Source organism: Zonotrichia leucophrys, chromosome 3 (assembly GCF_028769735.1).
Source record: "Zonotrichia leucophrys gambelii isolate GWCS_2022_RI chromosome 3, RI_Zleu_2.0, whole genome shotgun sequence".
NCBI classification, from domain to species: Eukaryota; Metazoa; Chordata; class Aves; order Passeriformes; family Passerellidae; genus Zonotrichia; species Zonotrichia leucophrys.
In genome coordinates this window covers 68,589,487-68,613,370 of record NC_088172.1, presented here as the reverse complement: position 1 = coordinate 68,613,370, position 23,884 = coordinate 68,589,487, and the positions used below count along the sequence as shown (strand labels likewise).

Here is a 23,884-nt window from a genome sequence, read left to right as displayed (position 1 = left end):
GATTTTTTTCCTGAACTAAAGGGGTTGTTTTTGAAAAATGCATGAAAACAAAATAGTCTTTGACATGAGACCTTTGAGAGCGCTCTCTCTCTGAAGTAGACAGCATCTTTTTTGTTAGCAAAGTTAATGGAGCTAAGTGAAAAGCAATATGAGTTACCAGAATGGTGTTTTTCAATCTACTGTTTGCAGACTCGCTGCATATGAAGAGTTGCTGCAGATAACAAAGAAAAAGGAAATCTGTTAGTGGGAGATTTTAAATAGGCCACACTGAGCCTTCACTTTTTTGGGAAACTTTTGTTTTAATGTGAGTGAAAAAAGTTGAAGACGACTGATTTAAGGGCATTTGTATTGTAGTAATTGTCCTTGGCCATGGGCTGAAGTAAAAATTTGAAACAAGAAACTCTGAGATCACAAAATAGAAATGTGTTCACCATGATGTGAATTTAAGCTTCTTTCACCTGTCTGCTTTTATTAATTTTTTAGGACTTCTTGATGTTATAGGTTTACTGAGCTAGTCAGTATGATGATGTTTTCCCCAGCTGAGATGTAGAGAATCTAATTATATTAATCTGTAGAGTCCAGTTTGTAACACTGGAGCTCCAAAATGTTAAGATGTTAATTACCGAAAGTACACGTAAGAGATGTAACCTACTAAATTCAAATTGGTATGCTGTTATTATAGAATCATTTCTGCAGTAAACTGTCTTTAGGGCATCTGAACCTTTCAATTTAAATTCCATTAAAATAGCCACACAGTTGTCATTCATGAACAAGGATATTAAAGCCAGTTCCAGATGCTCAAGTACCTTTAGCTTTAGGTAAATATTTCATGAAATGTTTCAGGTTGTTATCCCCACCCCCCTAAACTTTTTCCCCACAATGGACAGCTTTATGAGGTGATAGAACTTGATGTTCAGTCTTAATGATAAATTGGCTTGGGAAAAAAAGAACTTATAACATGTTTAATACATAGTAGTCAAGGTACAGATCCTGCGGATGTCATGTCTGTTCTTACATCAATCCTGAAGAATATAAACTCTTAATTTGTAAGATCTTTTCTGGTAGATGTAAAAGATAGGTGGAAATAGTGTAAATGAAATCTATGCTGTGCTAGAAACCTGTAAAATTCTGCTAAAAAATGATGTGAATTAAACTTAGTGTTCATTTTAAATATTGGATATTTAGTTTCTATGGTGGGTTGCACTTTTTCCGACTTGTTTTTTGACTTTTTTCGACTTTGTTCCTAGAAGTGCTCTTCTTCAGTGAGTTTGTTTGTCAGCTGAAGAGAAAATTGATGATTCTGTAGCTACTCCATAAAAAACTTACATTATCTTCAATATTGTAATTATGCAAGTAGCAGATATCTTGGCTACCAGACTGTTAAAATAAATATTAGTTTTGTTTTAATATTCTCTGTCTATTTCTGCCATGTGTGTATACAGACATGAGTACACTCTATCTCCTGTGCTCTCTCCCTTCCCCCCTCCCTTTTGTGGCAGTGGCATTTGTTAATACCTCTCCTGTATAGTAGTAGGAAGTACTTAGCAAGTTATAAATGCTGTCTCTATGGGCAAGATTTAATATTATTAGAATTACTTATTTTTTCTAATGGAATTAAAAGTGATACACCAGGTTGCTGAAGTGTAAATCCAGAGGGGTGGAGGGGAGAATCTGCTGTACTTCAAAGAACTAAACTGTTCTCTTTGTGAATGAAGAACATGTACATTAGAAACTCCAGCTTTATGAGTCTTCACTTTTAAGTGCTTTTTTTTTTTTTTAATTAAACTATCTGGTTTTAATACGTAATGTAAATAGATTATTTTCAACAGGAAATAGATTTTTATTTTCGAAATTCATATTTGCATTTCTCAAAATGCAGCATTGAAATTTACTTATAGAACATGGTGAATGTTGCATGTAGATTTTTTTGTGCTGGTTGTTGCCTATTGTCTGATATCTATTGGTGTCTTACAGAGGCACCTTCCTTTATAATAAAACATGTTTTAGTTAATTCTTCAGATTATGACAAAACAGTTATCCTCCTTTCGTAGTAGTTTCAGTTTTCATAGTAGTTTTCAGTTAGAAAAGCTCCAGTTTCAATTTTTGCTGTAGTGGCAAGAGGTAAACACTGATGCTGCATTATCTTATCTAGTTGATAATTTCATTTAACAGTCCCGGAACTTGTTGTGCCAACTGTTGAATGCACTGGGCTGTGAAATAATCGGAACTTCAGCTTGCAAATACCAAGCTATTGTTTTCAGAAAAGTTGAGTTGAAATCTGCTTTCTATGCTGCATTGCAGTGGAAACCAATTAGTTACAGTGTGACAAGATACCGTTTTTTTTATTGCCAGAATAGAGTTTCTGGTATTATTCTGAAATGTGAACAAATGTTTGCCAGTTTTTGTTGCAATTTAAGTTAATTTTGTAGACAAATAGGACTAAAGAGTCTTTGGATGTTTAATTTTGAATTTTAGAGTTCATATTCACCAAATGGCTTCTCAGGTGATTTGTCTAATTTACAGTGATGCTAATGCCATGCAATGTGTAATTTTTATTCGTCCCTGAAGTCTAGATGGCACTTTCATTTCATATCATTTCATGGGACCCATCTGGTACAGTGCAAAATATCTTAGTTGTGCCAGGTTTAGTAATTTTTTGTATGTGCCCATAATTTACTTGAATTTTAAACTTCAGACCGATAGGTATCAGAGATTTATGGTTTAACATATTTTTCTTGCATTTTCCAAAGGCATGTAAGAGTTGACAGGAACAATGTTCTTTTGGATGTTGTCTTCACGTAACATGGCCACATAAAGTGAAATGACTTAAGAAGACAGCAGCTTTGTACGAGATAATGTTTGCTCACCTGATTACAAAATATTTTTGAAAACTGGTACACATGATGAAAAATGCACCTTTTCAAGTACACCATTAGTTAAGATAACAGAGTAAAAAATAAGCTAACATGTGAAATTGTCATGCTATGCATATAGATTGGATACGTCTAATACAATTTGATTATCTTTCAGTGTGACCAATACAGGTGTTTCACATGCTAAAATGACATTTTTGTGCTTCTTGTTTTGTTGAATACAAAAGGGTAATATTTTTAATTGCTTATTGCACATTATCTTTCATTGTTTTACTGCAATTTAAAGTCTTTTATTCAATGAAGCCCAAACCAATATGGATTTAACTCCCATGCTTCATAAAGATTTGGCATGTGGCTTTTACTTAGCTCTTACTCCTATTGGTAGCTATCACTTTGCTGCTCTGCTCTTCCAAGTAGTACATATATTTTCTTTTTTAAGGTACAAATTTTGTATTGCATCTTGCTTAGCTGAGGAAACATTTATAAAACAGAAGCAAAGTGAAGATTGGGCCTTTCCTTTTGGTTATCAGAGGACGACCTTAAAACATGTAGCGTAGCAGGCATTTCTGAGTATTCTTCAGGCTTGTCCAAAAATTTTTAAGAAAAAATATATCATATGGATGTGGGAAAAAAGCAGTGGAAAATTCTGAAAAAAAGTTTGTGGGAAAGAAAGGGACATTTACAAAATAAAAAGAAAATGTATGTAACAAAAATTCATATAGGGTTCTTGCTCAAAAGTGTATTTTAGTAAGGAGTGGAAGGGGTGTAAGTGAAGGTGTAGTCAGTATGAGGACAGATTTTATTCTTGGAAATGTTTTGATTAATCCAGGTAGGCAAGTTTAATGTCGACACTTGTTTTTAAACCGCTCACTTTTAGAAGCACTTAACAAGGGAGGTGTAATGTTGGCTTTTACTGCAGAAGTTGCACGGAAGGTACCAGTGTGAAGAAGTTCCTCTGAGGTATACCTCCTGTTAGGCTTTTCCAGGTGAGCGATAGGTCCTTGCATTACATTGGAGGCGCTAATGTCTGAATGGATGTGATGGCTGCCTTGGAATGATGCTGCTGTTAGCTGTGAAAAATGTCTTCCTTACCATTCTTGTGCAGCAGGCCGTGGAGTGCAGCACATTTTTATAATAAAGGTGATGAATTTAATCGCAAACTGGCAGCCAAATGGAAATTGCAGACCTTGATACTGGGAGAAAATTGCCTATAAAGCAACTCCTGAGAGAGCAGGCTTTAAATTTATCCACCCATTTCGACATTGAGGAGAACACAGGAATTGCAGGGTATTTTGCTTGGGCTGTTTAGTTCAGATGGATGACACTTTAGTCTGCCTTTATTTAAGAACTAGTTACAGTGTTGCATTTTTTTTAAACAAAAAGAAAATTTGACCTTTCTGCTTAAACTTTACACAGCAAGTATTTTGGAAAAATCTGTTCCTTTTTTTGTTTGATGCTTGCTCCTGTTAGAAAGTAGGACCTAATATGTGTAATTAATTGAAACTTAGCAACTGCCTCACAGATTTCCCCTTATGCCAGATTTAACCCTAATGTGATAGGAGATTTAAAAACCACATAGCCTTGTATTTGAAGACTATTTGCATTGAAGCAGTTCCATAAATAATTGAACTGGTCTTGAAGTCCCACTGGAAGCCTGTAGCAGTATGTTAACATAATTTCTGATAGCAGCACAGGATTTTTCAAACCTGTTGGTACTGATACATTTCAGCAAATCTTAACCCATTATATTTAGTAGTGCCAAATGCTGATGCTCTTCCTATAGGATAACTAGGTTCTGAATGTACAAATGTGATCTCCATGTATGGTGAGCACTATATTAGAAAGAGAAGACAAAATGTTAAGTAGCTTAGTAAAAGATGGCATGGTTATCATCTGTTCATAGAAAGAATTGCAGATAATTAATTCAGAAATAGGTCCTTGAATTGGACACAGAACTGAATGTCCTCACCACAACACTTTGAGACTGCCCTTTTGAGTGCTTTGAGAGGAGATCCTTCAGGTGGGAGTAAGAATGAGCAGCATTGGATTTTGACACAGACTTCAAGATGAACAGAATAGGAACGCTTCAGACATCAAGTGTGGCATCTCTTAAGGTTATTCTTTAAAATGTTTCATTGATCCAGTTTCCCCTCTTAAGTGACATCAGAAGTAAGGTCTGTGTTGGAATGTTTCTCTTGGTTATATGATCCCTAACGTAAAATAAGGCCTAATTTCTTGGCCATCATGAAGAGTTTTTATAGCAAATATATGAAATAGGAGCTGGTCATTTCTTATTCGTGATTTAATTTTGTTATGCCCTTTAGAAAATCAAACCTGCTACAAACCTGCTACCAGTTTCTGATAGATTTTATTGTTTCTTTATTTTTTTAAGTGTTACTTTTTTTTTTTTTTTTTTTTTTTGGTAAAGCTTCCTGAGAGGTAATTCTGTTATTAACAAAGACATAAGGGTTATTAAGTCACTGTGTGATGAAAACCGTTGAGCCTGATTTTGGCAGTTGTTGGAAGTCTGTTCCACATGGTATCTGTATTTCATGAGTATCTCATCCATATTTTTTTTGCTGAAAGTGTAGATTTGTAGCAAAATAAAATAAATGGTTGGCACATTCTTGACTGTTAGCAGATTGGATTACTTTTGTTTTTCTATAGAAAAAACAGAATAAAGTTTGTATAGAATATATTTTCAATATAAATTTCTATGTTTTCTGATCATGGAAAGTTGTGGCCTAACTTGCTTGAGAAATGTGCGGTAGCATTTATTATCTTGTTATGTTCATGTTCTAAGAGTGTAGTAGATTCAAATGAACACATTAATGAGTTCAGATACAGGCATCCAGAGTTAGCTGGTACAACTTTTACCCCTGTTCCTTTGCTTTTTATTGACTTCTGTCTGGAAGCATCAGAGGCACTTCTTGAACTAGGAAAGACTAAGTACAGGTGTAGAGTAGAGATTAAACTGAAATGTGTTTACTTAATATAGAAAAAGAGAATGTCCTACTTGTTTACTGCAAAATAGCTTTAGGACTTGTTTTTGCCTTAATTACTGAAATCACCTTGGAGAAAAGTTATGGAGGGTGGTTTTGAAGTAATTCAGCAGCTTGATGATGCAAAAAGTAGATTCTTGTTGGAGAAGGTGTCCCTGTTTCTTTTTGCTAATTCTGGTATTCAGTGAATTCTTCCGTGATCTGTTTCAGCTCAGTAACCTGGAAGAAGGCTAATCAAGCAAACCAGAAAATGACTAAGAATAGTCTTTTGCTTGATTAGTGAGTTGAATTGGCCTAGTAAGATAGAGCTGGTGTGAGAGGTGTTAAGAAGCTTCATTTTTCAGTAACAGCATGTTGTTATGATTAGTAACTCCAAAGGAAGGAGAATTGGTATAGCAAACCTGACTTTTGGGTTAATACTCCAAATATCCAGTTTCTTCTGGACTTCTGTGCATAGTTTGGGAAATGAGGTCTCCTTCTTCTAGAGTAGTGAACTTTCTTTATTGTCATTTTTAAATCTATTTTTTACAACTTTCTCAAGATATGCAGTTCTTTTCTGGGATGAGTGATATGTTGCCTTCTTAACTATGCATTTTTTTTCTTCTATAAAGGGAACAGGAATAATTTCATACAGCTCGCTGTTACTGTTCTTTGCATCTTCCATTTGGTTATCATTAACTATTTTTTTTTCCACCTTTCTTTATTCCTGTTGATTAAATTGTAGACTTAGGCTTCTGTATTGCCATTCACCTTTGCTCAGTTTCAGATTTAAAAATCAAACAAACATAAAACCCAAAAACCAAAATAATTCAATATCCTCCTAAAAATGAGTTGTAACGTGTGTTACAACTAATGGTAAGGTGTAACAAAACTACCAGTAGTAGCCTTTTACTTTCGGTGCAGTGTATGGTTAATACTCTGTTATCTTCAAACTGGTGTAGATTGATTTTCAAGTTAATTTTTTCCTACTGTTTTTTTTTTTTTAGTTTAGTTTTATGCATGTATCAGCACAGAGAAAGCACCCATTCCAACTTTTTTCACTATTTCTGTGTGTGTGTGGTGCACTTATGCACCTGTTGGCCTATTTCCAGAAACTGATTACACTGGTGTTTGCCCTCTATAGCTGTGTTTGCAGTTTGCCAGTATTGCCTGTAGTATATCAAAATGGGTTTCCTTTTGCAGCCTTCGTTTGATCCACTGTGGTTTTCACCTTGAGTTTTAACAAGGGAAATTGGCTTCAGTGGCTTTCTTTATGCCATTCATCTGCTCTTGTCTTCTTTATCTTTTCACTAAACTGGTTTTCTTAGGTCTGTGCTTGTAACCAGATATATTATGCTGTCTACTTCCACCTCATTTTTCTACTTCCCCTTACTGATACCTACATTTTAAGCTTTCAGAGAGCTTTTTCTTGAGGTGAAGCAAGATATTCTCTGCAGTGAACAGTACAAAAAGTCTTGATATTATCATAAACTGCAATGAAGACTGTCTTTTGGCCTTCTTATTTATTGAAACTTGTGTGTTCTGTACTGCTCACTTAGTAGTGATAACCATTGTTTTATTTTAAGCATACTGTTTCTTGTTTTCAGTTCTCTTTCTTTAGGGGTCCTAATACTAATTGTTTTTTAAATGTCTTTATTATCCCTCTCAGAATGACATGCGCTTTATTTTGAGTTGTTAGTGTTGAACCTTAGCTCTCTTTACACCATTAGGTGTAAGAGAGCACATTTTTTTCCCCACTCAGTTTGCTTTTATGTAGCTTGGGATTTAATCTGCTGCATTTTTTATTGCAGTCATCCTGTAGAGTCTCAACCTGTACTAACATTTCATAGTTTTCATAAGTTTTGTTTACTGCAGCATTACTCTTCATAGTTCAGTTTCTGTTTTGCTTCGTTGACTGAGTTTGTAAAGCTGTTTTCCGTTTCTCTCTAGTAAATAACATACCTTAACATTTGTCATTCACAAAGAATTTTAGGTAGGGCACCTAATCATTCCCAAGTTGAAGAATTGATCTGTGCATTTGACTGTGCTAAAGTCAGTTCAACTGATTGGTAATGTTTTTTGAGAAAACTTCATTAACATCTTGAAGTCCAGTTTTGTTCTTGTTGTTCTTGGTATTTCATTGTGATGTTTTTAAAAACAAAACAAAAAACATCTTCTCCCATGCAACTTTTTGTCTTTCATGTTCTTAACCAGACAGAATAGTGTTAGAAACAGATTATTTACTAAAGAAAAGATTGTTTGCTTAGAGCTGTTTGTTTGTTAAGGTCAGAGTGTGATTCTGTAAAATTCTTGTCTTTTGATTACTTTTTTTTCAAGAATGAAAAAGGAATAGAAGGAGGTAGGAAACTGAATTTACTTCCTGGTTTTACTAACTACTGGTACTTCTCTGAGAGATCAAAAGTCAATTCACTGACTTTTGGCAGAAACAACGTAACTTTTAGGAGGTTTCTCCAGTGCAAACTGTCTGATTCACAATTTTGAAATAATTTGGTGAGGTTGTGGTAAGTAAGAGAAATGGGTTCCTTAAGTACATTGGTGTCTTAATTTCATTGCAGAATGTTCTTCTATATTAATATCGGCTAAAAACTTGAATTTAGGATCTCCTCCCAGTACAGGAAGTTGTGAGGATGTGACGAGGTGCTTCATTATGCAGTCAGCAATATCTTCATGTTTCACTTTAATTTCAGTACTGACCTACAGGAGAGGTGTTGCAGGTGACAGATTATTCCCAGAAACGTTGTGGTTGTTTATTTTTTTTATTTTTTTTTTAATTTGATCCTTGAAGAGGAGTTGGGGGATCATGGGAGACACCTAAATGGAGTGCAAAGCTCTCAGTGTTCAGTGTCCTTTTGAATTGTACAGCTGCAATTTGCAGTTCAGTGTTAAAGTACTTTTGTCAAAGTTTTTAGACAAACTTTGTTTTTAGAGTAATCATGAGAGTTGATTCCAAGGGTTCTGCTCTTCTTAAAGCTAAGAAAATATACCAGCTAAGATGTTTTAATTTTATATTGGCCACAGTAATGAGGTAAACTAGCAGAATATTACTCATGTAAACTTTCCCTGTCAAGCTGAAATGTATCTGCCATGCATCCAGGCTGTTTTGAATAGTAATTATAACTGGTGTTACTGGTTGTATTTCTGGTTCTTTACTACATTGTGTGGAGCTTTATAGACTTTACCCAGAGTGCTTTTTGATACTTCCAGGAACACTTTATGGTGTGATAGTATGGTTCCATGCTCTGTAGGAAAATTACATTGAAATGAATTCTGAAAGTGTCAGAGGACCCCCAAAACCTCTGTTTTTCTGTGGGGTGTGTGTGTGTGTTCGAGTTTAATTTTCTTTTGCTTTCTTTTTTTTTTTTTTTTAGTTTTTTAAGGTTTTTTTTTTTTTTTTTTTTTTTTTTTTTTTTTTTTTTAGTTTTTCCACTGTGCAATATAATTGAAAGCAGTCAAGCCTCCTTACCAGATGTTCTGCAGGTCTAGTGGCAGGAGGGGATTGTCTATTTACCATTTGCTTTTTTTGTTATCCTTCAAAGATGATTAAAAAAAAAAGAAGCTTCCCCTTGCAGCCAGTATGTAAGGACAGGTGAAAAAGAAGAGTTAAAGTGACTCTAAAGAAACTAAAAGAAAATGGAAGCCTTAAAGGCTGTTTTAGATTTTAGCTGCTTTTTTAGTCAAAGCTTATAAAAACAAGTCTGGAATGTTAATTGGAGGAAAAAACTGAAACCTTTCTACTCCTGCTCAATACAGTATGTGTTAAAATTTTATTTCCCTTCTGGTAATGTAGCCTCAGCTATATACCATTACTAGTTGTGCATGGCTGGGATTTAATGAGTGATGCCTTATCTGCTTGGGTGGAATACAGTTCTGGCAATTAATGCTGGAAGCAGTAGTGTAAGCTGGTGTGTAGTTGAGGCCTCATCTCAGTTCCATTTTGATGCCCTGTATTTAAAGCTGAAATACATCTTAGCATAGTGGGGGCATGGGGGCAGGTAGCAGGGGTGGAGGAGAGGGGGAAGGGTAGGGAGGGATGTTTCTGTGGGATCCTTGGTGTTTTTTGAGTTTTACTAGGAGGTGGCTCTTAAGATGTGTGAGATAAACCATGAAACAAAATTAAAATAGTGACTTTTATCTTTTCACTGTAGTATCTGTACCAAACACTATGACACTGAAAAGAAATACACTGTTAACATGGTACCAGTAATCCTTGCATTTCTAGTGAATAAATTGAAATCCTTTTTCAGTCATTCAGAATATGGGTGTGTTTCTGAAGAAATGGATGAATCATGTAATGTAAAGTTGCAGATATGATCTCTGGAATGTGCTGTACTATCATTTATATTCTAAATAGCTCTGATACAACTTTTGATTAAGTTTGCACTATACATTCCACTAAATGGCCTCTTCTGCTGTTTTAACTTTGCAGAAGTACCTGAAGTTTTTCATGCCAAGCGTGTGGTTTAGGATTCAATTAAAGCAGTGAAAAACTTTTCAAGAATGAACATGACAAAAAAGTCCTAGTATTTTAAAACAAAATGCACTTAAACGTTTTTCTGTGAGAATTTGCTAAAGTGAGTACTTTTATCGTTTTATCTGGAAGTCTGCCTAGATTTAAATGAGATTGATCATATTTAGATTTGAGCACTTCGGCTTGAGCACAAAAAGGTTATCCTGCTGTACCTCCATGCAATCTCCCTTACTGAGGTATCCTATAGGACAGGGATGCTTTACTCCAACCCGAGAAAGCCATGTAATTGCAGTTGTGAGTTTCTATGATTTGGGGAACAGACTTGGGAGAACAGGCTGAGTTTCTTGTGTTGTAAGCAAAGACATGGCTTTCTTCTGCAATCTCAACTTTTATGAAGCTGTTGTTTCTTAGATAGGAAGATGCTGTGTTGGAGCACAATAGTCTGGAGGTGTAGCCATCTTTTGTGGTTTGTGGACTCTTGGAAGAATGCAGTGAGAGTGAGGTTGGGTGAGCACTAGAACAAACTGAAGAAATGAAGAATTGTATCTTCCATAGGTGGAAGTTGGGACTTGAGTGTGGACAAAAGACATTTGGAGAGTAGGAGAAGGTTTGGGATGAGGAAAACAGAATGTATGTGTCTGCTAAAGGAAACTGTTTTCCAGAGCCTGGAGTAAACTTGAAGTTTTGGAGTCTTGCTATGTCTTTGCTGTCAGGAAATATCTGTGAAACCCAGAGGCAAATTGTCTCATTCTTCCTATGCTGCAGGACAGTATCTTCTGCTGCTGTCAGTTAATACCTTATTTCATGTGGCAGAGGTCTTTGGATGGAAAAATGCCAGCCTAGCTGACTGGTTGAATTTAGCAAGCTGCCAGATAGGAGTGCAGTTGTTTTGTGGCAGTAAAAGTGATCCATAAGATGCACACAGATGAGAACTTTGAGGCATGCTTGTTTTGGAAGAATGATTTTTCTGGTAGTGGGGGAGTCTCAGGCAGCAGTTCTCTGAAGCATTACTAGGTTTTTTTTGTTTGGTCAGATCTTGAATATCATAGGGGAAAGATCACATCTTTCATTACTTTATAGTGTCTCACAAGATTGTTCATAAAGGTCTGCTTCCCAGCAGAGTGCAATTCAGACTTTTGAGAAAATGCCTCTTGGTGTTGAGCAAACAAATGTTAACTTAGGCAGTAAGTTACAGACCAAGACAGTGCATATTTATTTACATGGAAAGAAACATGGGGCTTATTGTTGAGGGTGATATTTTATTGATGTGGTGTCACAAGGCAGGGGTTGAATATGCAGTAACAGCAACGATTGTTACTGATTAGTAATAGTGATTGAGGATTAGAAATCTGAAAAACTATTTCAGTTAATAATGGCATTTTTTGCTGTTTTGGAACCAAGAGTATATGATAATATTGTCATAGTTCCCAGGATCGTTACATTGTGCAATATTAGTAGCAGTTTATCAAGGAATAGTCACCTCTTCACATTCTTGAAGAGTGTGCAATTGTTGGTTTTTGAGGAAAGGCTGTGGTTTTGTTTTATTATGTTTGAGTGGATTGCTGTTGTGAGAGTGCACGTAACCATGCCACTTGGAATCTCCTGTCCAAGGGCCTGAGTTACCCATGTACCTTTACAAGGACATCTCCAGGGTAGATCAGACTGGTACTGACCCAAACACTCTGAGGGCCATTTTGATTCTGGCTCCCTCACCTGTCAAGGCAGAGCTGCCTAATGGAGAACTGATGTTACATGCAAATCAAATACTGTGTGTAAAATGAAAAAGGAGGATGATTAGAAGGCTCAACCTAGTCTATATTATTCTTATTACTTCTAGAGTAGTACTGCTAACCAAATACTATCTTATGCTTACATAGCAGGCAGGTCGGCTATATTCTCATTATTGTGAGTGAAAGCTCTGTTATGATTGAAGGGGAGGAACTAGTGGTGTGTTGGTTGGAATGAGAATCCCCCTAATAGAGCAGGTAGCACTGTAGTTTTTGAAAAGCAGGTATCTGTCATGTAAAGGAGCAAAAAGAATGTGACTCTGTTTGGACCTCTGAGAGTCAATGGGATTTTGTTGTTGTATAAAAATACTCTTAATGGAGGCTTTTTTCTTGACAGAAATGAAACTTTAAGATGATCTAAGTAGGTTTTTACATATTCAGTTGCAGTTAAGTTGAACATTCAATTCACTATGTGGAATAAAAAATAAAATAAATAAAAAATAGAACAGGACAAATAACAGTTAATACCTTTCACTGCAGTAAAAGAAATGTAAGTAGCAATGTTCTTATTTCTGACTTTGTCAGAGGGTGATGATGGTAGCTGTAGTCAATTCTCTAAGGTTTTGCTGGCTCTGCATGTTTAGAAAGAGTTAGTTGCCTTGCTGATTTCCTGCTGGGTGGTAATGTGTTGAGTCAGATGGCTGAACTAATGTGTGGTACAAAAGGATGGATAACAATTAGATTAGTATACTAATATGTCACTTCATTTTGACTTATGTTCAAGTCTGAAAAAAGTACTCAGCTTTAGGAAAAATTACAATTGCCAGTAGCCTACTTTTTTAACCTTGAATTTGGGTCTCAGTCATGTGAGATTTAGTTTGATTGTTGCCAGGTTTTACTTCCCTGGAGAACCATGTTTACATAGGTATATTTATCTTTTAGAGGATTATTGAGGTGTATGTATTTGCAGTGAACTCAAGCACAGTTTTTTTTTTCTCCCTCAGCATTGATGAAAAATGATCAGCTTTTCAAAGCTGACTGGTTATCTTAATCACTTCAATGTGATATTGAAGTTGTTTAACAGTTGTAACAGAGGAACTCAGTGACAATATTTAAGTAGTGTTTTCTTTATGTATTACCTAGCATAAATACAAGCATTTTTAAATTCCTTTCAACACCTTGGTTAAAGTAATTAATGACATTATTAAATTTTTCCACTGGTTACATTTCTCATTTATACATTTTTGTCACTGATTGTGTTTATGTAATAAATTACAATTTGCAGTAAGGTAAAACCTTGTAAAACCTGTTCTTCTTAGCATATGTATTGTTCTTAGTAGTTTTTTTAATCATGTTTTGACAACCTTCTTTTAATCAGTTCTACTTTTGGCACAGCTGTTGTCACTTAGTTTTAGCTTATACCTTGAAGAGCTTTTGTAGGAGTACCTATTTCATAGTTATAGAATGGTTTTGGTTGGAGGGACCTAAAGATCATCTAGTTCCAACTTCCCTGCCATGTTTTAACCAAATTTCTATAGTTAAATTTTATGCAGAGTAGTCCATGGGAAACCCAATTTAGCATTGCTCTGTTTCTTGAGCACTCATAATTACAGTATTAGTCTAGTGCTGTCTGTCTGTGATGAACTTGTCATATGTATTAAAGACTTTGATTTTTTAAAAAGTTTTTTAAAAGTTTTTAAAAAGTTCTTCAAAGTGTTTGAAACATAGCATAAGTAATAAAAATTGGACTTGTGTATTTGGATGGGATATTTACTGCAGAAGTAAATTTTGAAGTGTTTTCCTGCATGAGTACATGATTGGTTATTCTATATCCAGCTCAAGAGTTTTCAGGTGTGTTGGATATATATAAAATCTTTTAACACAGGTGGGTAATGCTTAATTTAGAGTTGTAGTTTGGTCAGCTGTGTTGTCAAATTTCTGAAGCTACGATGTTGGTTATGTATTTTGTTTTAAATAGAGATTAGGATTAAGTAGAGATCTTGTTTATGTACTGACTAGCTCTGGGAATTCTTCCAATACTTAAAAGTTAATTTGAAGTTGCACAATGCATCTTTGCAATGTAATTTATATCAGAGCAGTGCAATAATTAATGTATTTAATGTTGTGGATGACTGACTTGTCAGTGCTGGTACTTGACAACCAAAAATGGTTACTTTCTTAGTCTTGTGAATAAAATGCTGACAGAGATAGGTAGGGCAGCATTTACAGCAATGCTGTGTGATGGGGAGCAGTGTGTATAAAAGTGGGATTGTGTTACTGTTGTACGTGATCAGCTAAGAAAAAGTAAATTGGGAATGAGAGGCACTAGTCAGTCCTATTCAGATGGATTAGGTTCCAGCTGAAGTGATGAAAGCTGTCAGGTCAGCCTCTTATGAAATTCTCTTCAGAAATACATGGAGAATGACATTTCTTACAGGCACTGGAATAGCTTTGTTTTGACATGCTAGCAGGTTAGAATTGGAAATATTCACTTATTAACTAAGCTAATTATCTCTAGCTGTGCTTGCTTTCTCACATTTTGATGTTTCTTACAGATTAGGTTAATTCTTTAGTTGATAACCAACAATCAGTTTTTTTAGATGTCACTGATAAAAAACCTGTAGTGCCTAAATACAAGTTTTTATGATTATGAAGGGCTTTCATCGGCATCTCAATAGCAGTATAGTTTTTATACATTTTTTTACTAAAGAATGCATTATGTCAGTACTTCACAACTAATCAGCTAATAATGACTAATTTTTTTCTCCCCTTTATCCCATGAAGCATATGGGCATCTGGTGGTTTTCAGTGTATCCAGTGATCCCTGTGTGCATAAACTGTAGAAGATTCAGTTTTGTGAGGCAGAAATACACACAAAATTGGGAAAAATGGATGGAACACAGAAGGATGTGCATCTTCACTTCCCAGCATTTCCTGAAATACTTTATATAAGCAACCAAGTTTTGTGTTTCTTCAGATTGCCTTTGTATGTTAAAATGTATGATATTTACTTTGGCCTTAAAACAATTAGTGAAAGGGAGAGAAGGCTCACATAACATCACTGTGTTAGTGAATAGATAATTATTTTTGGGTGGTCATGGAAGTTAAAAAATTCCTCTCTCCTTTCATACAAAGACAAAGAGTACATAAACCAATAGAATGCTTTCTTGTAATTGCTGACTGTGGAGGATCATTGTGGATGGTTCCCAAAGGCTGAGAAAATAACTCTGCATGTGCTCTAGGGTGCTCTTTGAAATTGGTGAATCTTAAGGTACACCCTGGAATACAGGAAAGAAAATGGTGCTGCTGTTTAGTTTTCAAGTGGAGTTCTATTAGTTGTTTTTACTTCTGAGTTCCAAGAATAAGCAATTCTAAAGTTTGGGTAACTCAGTTGTAATTTTAATTTTACAGTAAACTTCAAAACTCATTATTTAGAAGGGTCTATACCACAAATTTGTTTTAAAAGTTGTAAAATAGGGTCTTGCCCTTTACTTTTATGCACTTCTTGCACTTACTGACAGAATAGCATAGGGTGGGATTTTGGTGCTGGTATCTCTGTGATTCTGGTATTAGTTAGGCTGTTCTGTTCTGTAGTGCTCAGCATACGTTTCTAGAGAATGATCTGTCTTTACTGGAGAGCTTCCTGTTGCACAACTTCATAGTTGTTGAATGTAAATCCACTATTTCAAATGAGAAGATACATGTGAAAAGTGGACAGCAGTGATTCTGGTGTGAAGGGAGCATGGGATTGTGTGTGGGTAGAGAAGGTCCATTGCAGACCAGTCAATCTACATTGCTCACAAAGATCAATTTCAAAAAGAAGGCAGTAAACTGAGGTAACATGTTTTTTGTAGAAAATACCCACCTGAGGAACTAAAACCGTGGAAGTTCTGTCCGAGCTGATACTGTCAAGCTGATGTTTTTAAAGTGCACCAAGTTAAGACTGTTGTTTAAATCTTATAAATGGCTCCTTTCTTTAATCTTTCTGGTGATTAGTAGTTCTCACAGAGTAGTATTACTGCAGATTCTCCCACATTTAAGACATTCAAGTTGTTTATAATTACGGTTACCTGGCAAACATTTGGTTGATGCTGCTGGGTATGGAAAGGAAAACAGACAAGAACTTAGAATAAACAGCTCCAGAAGGTTCGTGTACCTTTAGCTGTGCTGCCTGTAGCTAAGGAAGAACAGGAGGAGCTGGAGGGAGTCCAGAGGGCAGCAGAGCTGGTGTGAGGGGTCTGGAGCAGTTCTCCAGAGGGGGGTCAGCTGAGGGGAGCTGGGGGTGTTCGGCCTGGAGAAAAGGAGGCTCAGGGAGACCTTGTCACTGTCTACAGCTCCCTGAAAGGAGGATGTGGCCAGGTGGGCTTGGCCTCTTCTCCCAGGCAGCCAGAGGCAGGACGGGAGGACATAGTTTAAGGAAAGACTGGACATGGCATTTAATGCTGTGATCTAGTGGATATGTTGGTGTGTTTGGTCACAGATTAGACTGGATCTCAGAGAGCTTTTCCAACCTAATTGATTCTGTTATTTTGTAAGTATTTAGGAGTAACTTGCTGCTAAATGGAGGTAGAGTAGATTTTTGAGAGGGTTATATTTAAACCTGATGCAAATATGAGCCTCCAGATCTGCTTCAGCAGTCATGCTCTGCTGAAGGACTTTGGCTTTACCGTTTTCTCTCCATCAGCTAATTACTCATCTCAAACAACTTTCCATTTTCCAGTGCTGCTCATTTGGGTGTGGATGGATAGTGTATGACAGTTGCTGTATTATGTTAGTTGAATATGCCAAGTAGACTGCTGAAAAGTTCTTTAAAGTATCCTCTTGGGAACTTATAAACTGATTTTTATGTTAAAGATATTTAGATTTTTGGAGCATTGTGCTGGGGTATGATGAGACAAATACAAGAACTCCATCTCAAATATACAGCTTTTGGAGCTTACGAAGAAAATGAGGAGAGTATATTTAATCTTCTTTGTATTATTCTTTTAAGCAAATGCAGATTGCCGCTGGCAACTGTAATGCTGGATTGATGGACTTTTCCTGACCTGCTCTGGCCTTTCTGACATCCCATAATGTTAAATAACTTAAATGCAAGTTTTAGTGAGTGGAAACAAATGCATGACTGTTTTAAAAACACCAGTTTATTATGTTCAGTGTCATACTTTGGACCAAAATTGAAAATTTGTTAGTAGTCTGTTTTATCAGCTTTGCTTGATCCTAAGTTTTTTTTTTTTTTTTTTTTTTTTTTAACTCTGTGTTGGTCTCAGAGGGACAGATGCTATGAACTGTGTTTGCCTGATGCTCAGGCATTTCACTGCTTTAACATCAGGAGTGGGGAGTGTAAATGCTTGCCAGCATTTTAGATCGTGTACTGATGATGCATGCGAGGTACAAGTCCATGTGGCACAATATTAAAAATGACTTGTTTTTTTCCTAGCATTGCTATTTCTGCTGCATCAGCAGTAGTAGCAAACAGCACTGGTGTTAACAGTGAAGACTGTTAAAATTGCAATGAATAAAACCAGCTATTTCTTTGCCAAGTAAGCATACTAAAGCTGCTAGATTAGAAAACATGTGAGTTGCAATGTTCTACCGATAATAAAGCACTTTAAAGCTTTCTGTTGACATTTACACAAAGAGAACAGATGAGTATGCTCTATTTGTTTTTGAAGTCACTTTGATAGAAACCTTACAACAGCCCACAAAAGGAGTTTTGCAGGCTCTTCTTGCAAAAAGAAATGATTGAATTTTGACACCAAGACTGCTGACAAATTGCTGGAAGTGCTGCCCACTTATCATTGGACTGACAGTTTAATCATTGAAAGTGTACTGCTAGATTGAGGAGCAAAAGAGAAGTACCTATAGTTTTTCCAAAGCATTAAAAGATTTAAATTTCATTGAAATTTGAAATGCAAACACTCTTTTTTTGGTGATAGTCTTGAATGACTTGTATGCCATAATCTCAGTGGTGGTGTCGAATACTTCAACATGCTTTTGCATTTCTTCTGAGAGACTTAGGTGTCTGTTGATCTAGTGGATTAATAGTGTGATGTCACTTGGTTTTTCTTTTAATTTTTTTACAAGAAAAGTTGTATTTACATTTGGTACATGCTGTGTCAGCAAGATTCTTTTTGTGCAGGGGATGAACTCAGCATGCTACTCGTTGTAGTTTGAGTACATGCACTGTGTTAGTCTTTAGAACACTTTCAAGAGAGATGATTCACTGGTCTTCAGAGATTTTAAGTAAGAGCAGAATATAACAGTTTTCTACTTTCTCTGCTTCTTCCTCTCCATTATTAGTTATATTTTCCATGTTTTTTTCAATATTATTGGATGCTGTTTGACACACTGTGTATTAGATAAAACTAACTGGTATCTAGTTGCAGTTGTCTGATTAATGGGTAATGCTTTAATGGCACATGGAATTGATTGCCTGCATGTATAAGTTGTGGATCTGCATTGAGTGCATTTGGATCTTATGAAGTGGTAATTTTATGTCTGTTATTTTAGTGTCTGTAACTTTTTTTTTTCTAGTTTAGGGACTTACCTGATAGCAAAAAAAATGGAAAAAATACTTTGTTGCTTAGAAGTTACTCTAAAATGCCTTAAGTGATGACCTAGCAGCAGTTGTGTGCAATAAAAACGCTTTGTAAAAACATTCACTTCTGGCACACATTTTGCTGCGTTAAAAAAAAAACTACACTGCGTATTAGTAAGGAATGAGAAGGTGCTTGACTCAGTTCCTCACTTTCCCCCTCAGTGCAATGCCTGCTAATCATGTACATTTGAGTGGACTCACTAAAAGTGGTCTCTGATAGATAGTTATTTGAGTTCTTCACTTTTTGCAAAAAGCTATTTTGGAAATATGAAGACATTATTTGTGCTTCAGTTTAGTGTCATATTCTGTAAGAAAAAAAAAAGAATTATTTTTGCCTGTCAAAATACATAAAATTAAGCTGCATGTAAAAATTTTGATGTCGTTGATATTTTGGGCATAACTTGATTTCTCTGAGAAAGTAGAAAACTGAAACTGATGATTTATGCATCAGTGAGATCCAAGTACCATGTAGATTTTTAGCTATATGAACATAGCTGTTATTCTTACCATAACTCTAAAACTTTTAACTTTAAACATTTGCTCCTAACTTTAGTATTTTTTCATATGGAGACTAGCTTGTGCGTGAGAATCTTTGAAAGCCTGGTGGTTCACTTGGTTAGGGAAGCATGCCTGCTGGTGTTAGAAGGTGATTAGTATTTTGATTAATTCTGCATCTCTTGCTGATTTTGACTATTGGATTGTTCCAGCCCCACTTGCTGTGTATTGTAAAAACAAGGAATGATAGTTAAGGTGCTCTTCTGTTAGTTTCAAAAATAAAATTCTGTGTGTGTTCATGACTTAACATGGTCTTAGTCTTATTTTAGTTCTTCAAATTCTTAGTTCTAGCTTAAACTACAGTGAGGAGTGCATCAATTTAAAAACAGTAAGTCTGCTGCTCTTCCAAAAGATAAAACTTTTTAATGTAGAAGAAGCTTTCATGGCGAGAAATAGTAAAGCTGTGGCTGCTGGTGATGAAAGGGGTTTGCAAAGTGGTGGGACAGGAAGGATTTGAATCTTTTCAGTGATTTCCTACTTTGAATATTCTTGCAGAATGGTTTATGTAAACCCATTTTATGTTGCAACCCATCAGTCTTAAACACATGTGCAGAGTCTCACTTCCTCTGAAGGAATAATTGACAGCTGAAAATAAGTAACTTCTTGATGGTGTCTAATGTGATGACAAACACCCACATGAACACTGGTCTTTGTGCATTCTAGGGGGAACAGTACTCTAAGTTTAATGAAGAAATCAAAACAGTACATACCTGATGACAGTATAAACAGTACGCAGTATAAACAGTATATCCTGCTTCAAAACATATCTTAGAAAGGTATTAGAGAGATTGAAAAATGTGCTCTGTAGACAAAGGAAACAAAAGATTATGTTACTTGTATAGTTTCAGGGACAGAGGAAGAAACATGTCCTCTGGACCAGAATGCATGTCAGTGCTACCATGGCTAACTAGGTCATGCTGAATTAAGGTGGAACAGGGTAAAGATACTGAAACCAGTTTGTTTCTTGTTTTAAATTTATTTCTCCACTACCCTGTTGTGAGCAAGACAAATTTGTCATTTACTGCTAAACTTATTACTTTGAATGTATAGACCAGGGTATTGTTACAGGTGAATATTGTGGGTTTTGAAGTTCTTTGAGTTTCTGCTTTTGCCTACAGTAGAGATGGGAATGTATATCCTTTAGACCTATTAATGCATTGGCAGAACTCACAGGTTTTAGAGATATGGGGAAGCTGCTGTATGCCTTTGGGGTTTTTTTTTCAGTCATATCTACTGTTATAAGTATCTCTCCTTACTAACACTCTGTTAAATCTCTAGAGTGTTACACAATGCAATTACCACTGCAGCATTAAGACAGAGGTGAAGTACCTAGAATTGTACTTAGATCTTCGCTTGGAAAGTAAAGCTTTCCTTATTTTTGAATCAGTTGGCTTTCTGTGAGCGGGAAGAATCTAAAGAATTGTAAATGTGAAGGAGCTAAAACTTTATAAATGAACTTGAAAAGTGTGATATCGTGAGAGACGTACCAAAGAAGCTTTTGGGCAAGAGAAGACCTACTTGGTAACGTGTCAGAAATGTGAAATAAGTCTAAATAAAAGACTGTTTCCTTGTTTTTTGTTTTTTTTTTTTTTTTTTTTTTTTTTTTATATGTGATTTCAATGCTAAAAATAAAAAGGTGTGCTTGGAGGATTTGACCTTCCTACTTCAGCACTGCTCCTCAGATTTTTAGGTATTTTAATGTATTTCAGAACAAAATAAAATGGTACTTGCTGCAGCTTGAGAAAGCAGAGCTTTTATCTCCTCTAATGTGCTGCTGGTGATACTTTCTGAAATCTTACTAACTCCTGGTAAACTTGAGGGAAGTGCTGAAAATACAGTACCACATAATTCTGTCAATATACATAACTGCCTAAAGTGAGTGGCAAAGTTGCAAGATACTCAAGAGACTGGAATCTTGAATTGGGTGTGATGGAGACCGTAAAAGGAGAGGTTATGTCATCAAAATTCAATACTTTGTATGGAGTCTAGGTGTGATTAAACAAGAGGCAGGTATGAGAAAACTGTTAGTCATGAAAAAAAAACCAAAAAACCAGGAGGCATATCAAACAGATAACTTAATGAATTGTGAATTTGAGAGAATGCTTGTGGTCAGCTGCACTAGTACCTTAGGAAAGAAAATAGGTTGTATTCCATCTATAGTTAGGATTAAGAGACAATGGTTGACCTAGAGATTTGATCTAACTATTTTATCATTTAAGCAGTAGTCCTTCAGTTCAGTAAAATTGAAGAGAAGTGGAGAGTTTCATAGATAATGTGTTGTGCAGAAGTGGCATTTGGAGACTGGATCAGCAGTTAAAGAAAACTGGGAATACGTGCCTGTTATTTCATCTGTTGCTACTGAATATTTCTTCTGAGGTCTTGGAGGAAGTATCTAAGACAAGAGAGAAGGTAAAATTCCAAGAAGCAGAAGAAATCGTAGCACTTGAGGAGCAGATGATGTTGCTAACTGCTGTAGGTGACTGTCCCTGGCCTGATGTTTGTTATCATTACTGCTGGCTTGGATGTAGAGAGAGAAAATACCAATTTACACATGCCAGGAAAACTAAAGTTCTGGTGTCTGGTCCTGTAGTGGAGTTTTCTACTCCACTGAGTTGGTAGATGTCTTCATTCTCTATAAAGTTTGAGATGTGAGAGATGGCATAGGTTTCACATATGAAATTGAGGGGTAGTCCTCAGGTCAGCTCTCATACTACCTGTGTGTGTCATGAATGTGTCATAGGATTATTTGCAAAGGAAAGATTAAAGTAAAAGTTCATTTTGTCCTGTGGAAGACTATGGTGTCCAATGTTAGTGATTGTATGCTGCATCAAAGAGAGATTTTAAAAGGAAAATTTTGGTGCGGCTACTCAGTAGCTGCCAAATATAAATAAAAATGGCCATGTCACTACTTAGGCTTCAGTACTTCTACAGAGTGCCTAGCTTGTTTCAGTGTAGTGTAAATTAATGGGAAATCAGAAGAGAATGAAATGGGAACAAAGTATGCCAAAAGATAGTAGCGTTTGTTCAAAGAGCTCTGCTAAAGAATTTCTGTATATACTGAAGCCAGTATAAATGCTGCTTGTAGTTCTGAGGAATTTGTGCTCATTGCCAAGATTGTCTGTGTAAAAGGAGATGAGGATTTTTTTCCCTTCCATTATGATTATATGGTGACAAAATTTCTGTTCCCCATTGTAAACAGGTGTTAACTACCTCATCATGATACAGTACACATGACTGTGTCAGTTTCCAGCAGAGAAACAACTTGTTCTTGAATATGCATTTCAGAGATGTCTCCTTTCTCATGCTCTCCCCCACCCCACAGCTTTTCAGGTGGTGAAATCTCAGCTATTAATCATTTGCCAGAGAAGAAACTGATTATGAAACAGAGGTTATATTAATCTCTTGTCTGCTGCTGGAGTTTCAAGTGACTTCTTCTTTCTGTGGCTTCCTGTATTTAGATGAAAACATAAGATTTCTGTTTACAGTGTCATGTTTTATTCTGTATGTTTTGAAAGTAGTTGTTGCAATTCTAAGTAAAGGACTGGATTTACTGATTGCTTTGTTTACAGCCTGTGCTGTTGTCAGTCTTATGCTTTGGGAACAAACCTGTTGAAATGTTAGTTTTTGGGTTTCAAACTTGGTCAGTACATTAATTTTAAGTAGTTATTCAGTGATACTGAAATAAACTCATTGAGAAGATTTTTACACTATTTGGGACTCCATAAGTTATGAAATGTGAAACTTCTGATTCTTATAGCAGCAATTTAAATACCATGTTCAATAGATAGAGAAGTAAAATGTAACTTCTTTGAAATGTCTTTTTTGGTTAAACAAAAGGAAATTTTGTGCTCATTTTCAGACTGTTATAGCTTAGTGACACTAATGTAGATTTTAATTAAATTACCCATTTTTAACTACCTTGTTTGTAACTACTAAACTGCTTCTTCCAAATAAATACTTCAAGGTGTGAGTAACACAGGTGCAAATGGTAGAAACAGTTACCTAAAAGTTCACCCTCAGCATTCCTTGGTGCTCTTGAGGAGTTTTTCATTACTTTGACATGAAGTAATAGGGCTTCTGGGTGCACAGAGAGCTTGCCCAGGTTTCTGATAACACGCTCGACTTTGTTATTTTTGTTGTCTCTTTGGGGGTAGTCAGTCGAACAATATCTACCAGTTTGTTGTCACACCATGTGTACATGAGCTGCACCATTAAGTTGTCCTATTTCCCATAGATAAAAGATGCTCCATTTACTTTCCAAGCTATAGTTAATCCCATAACTAGCAAAAATACTACCTAGATGCATTTTTCTTTTTTTTTTATGTTGGGCACAGATTTCTATTTTTTTGGGGGCTTTCTAGCTGCTTTATTATTAAAAAAACATAAAAGAACTGGTTTTATGCACCTTATAAATGATGTGAGCAATCTTGTAAGTGTTCTGAGGAGGTGCATGTAATTTTTACTTCAATAGCTGAATTCCATAAACAGGATGAGTAGGCAGCAAATTTACAGACATGAAAGACATATAAAGATGGGTGCTGCAATTTAAAAAAAAACAAAAACCAAAACCAGTTGAAAACCCCCAAACAAAGCAGAAGAAAATAGACAAAACCAGAGCAGTTTTTCAGCTACTGTGATGTTCATGAGAAGAGGAAGCAAAT

The 23,884-nt window shown here is 35.8% G+C and overlaps 1 protein-coding gene across 8 annotated transcripts in view; it reads left to right on the top strand.

The window, feature by feature from the left end:
- The window catches only part of QKI (QKI, KH domain containing RNA binding), a 154,086-nt gene that overhangs the window by 12,867 nt on the left and 117,335 nt on the right, over nt 1-23,884 (top strand). The window lies entirely within an intron of this gene.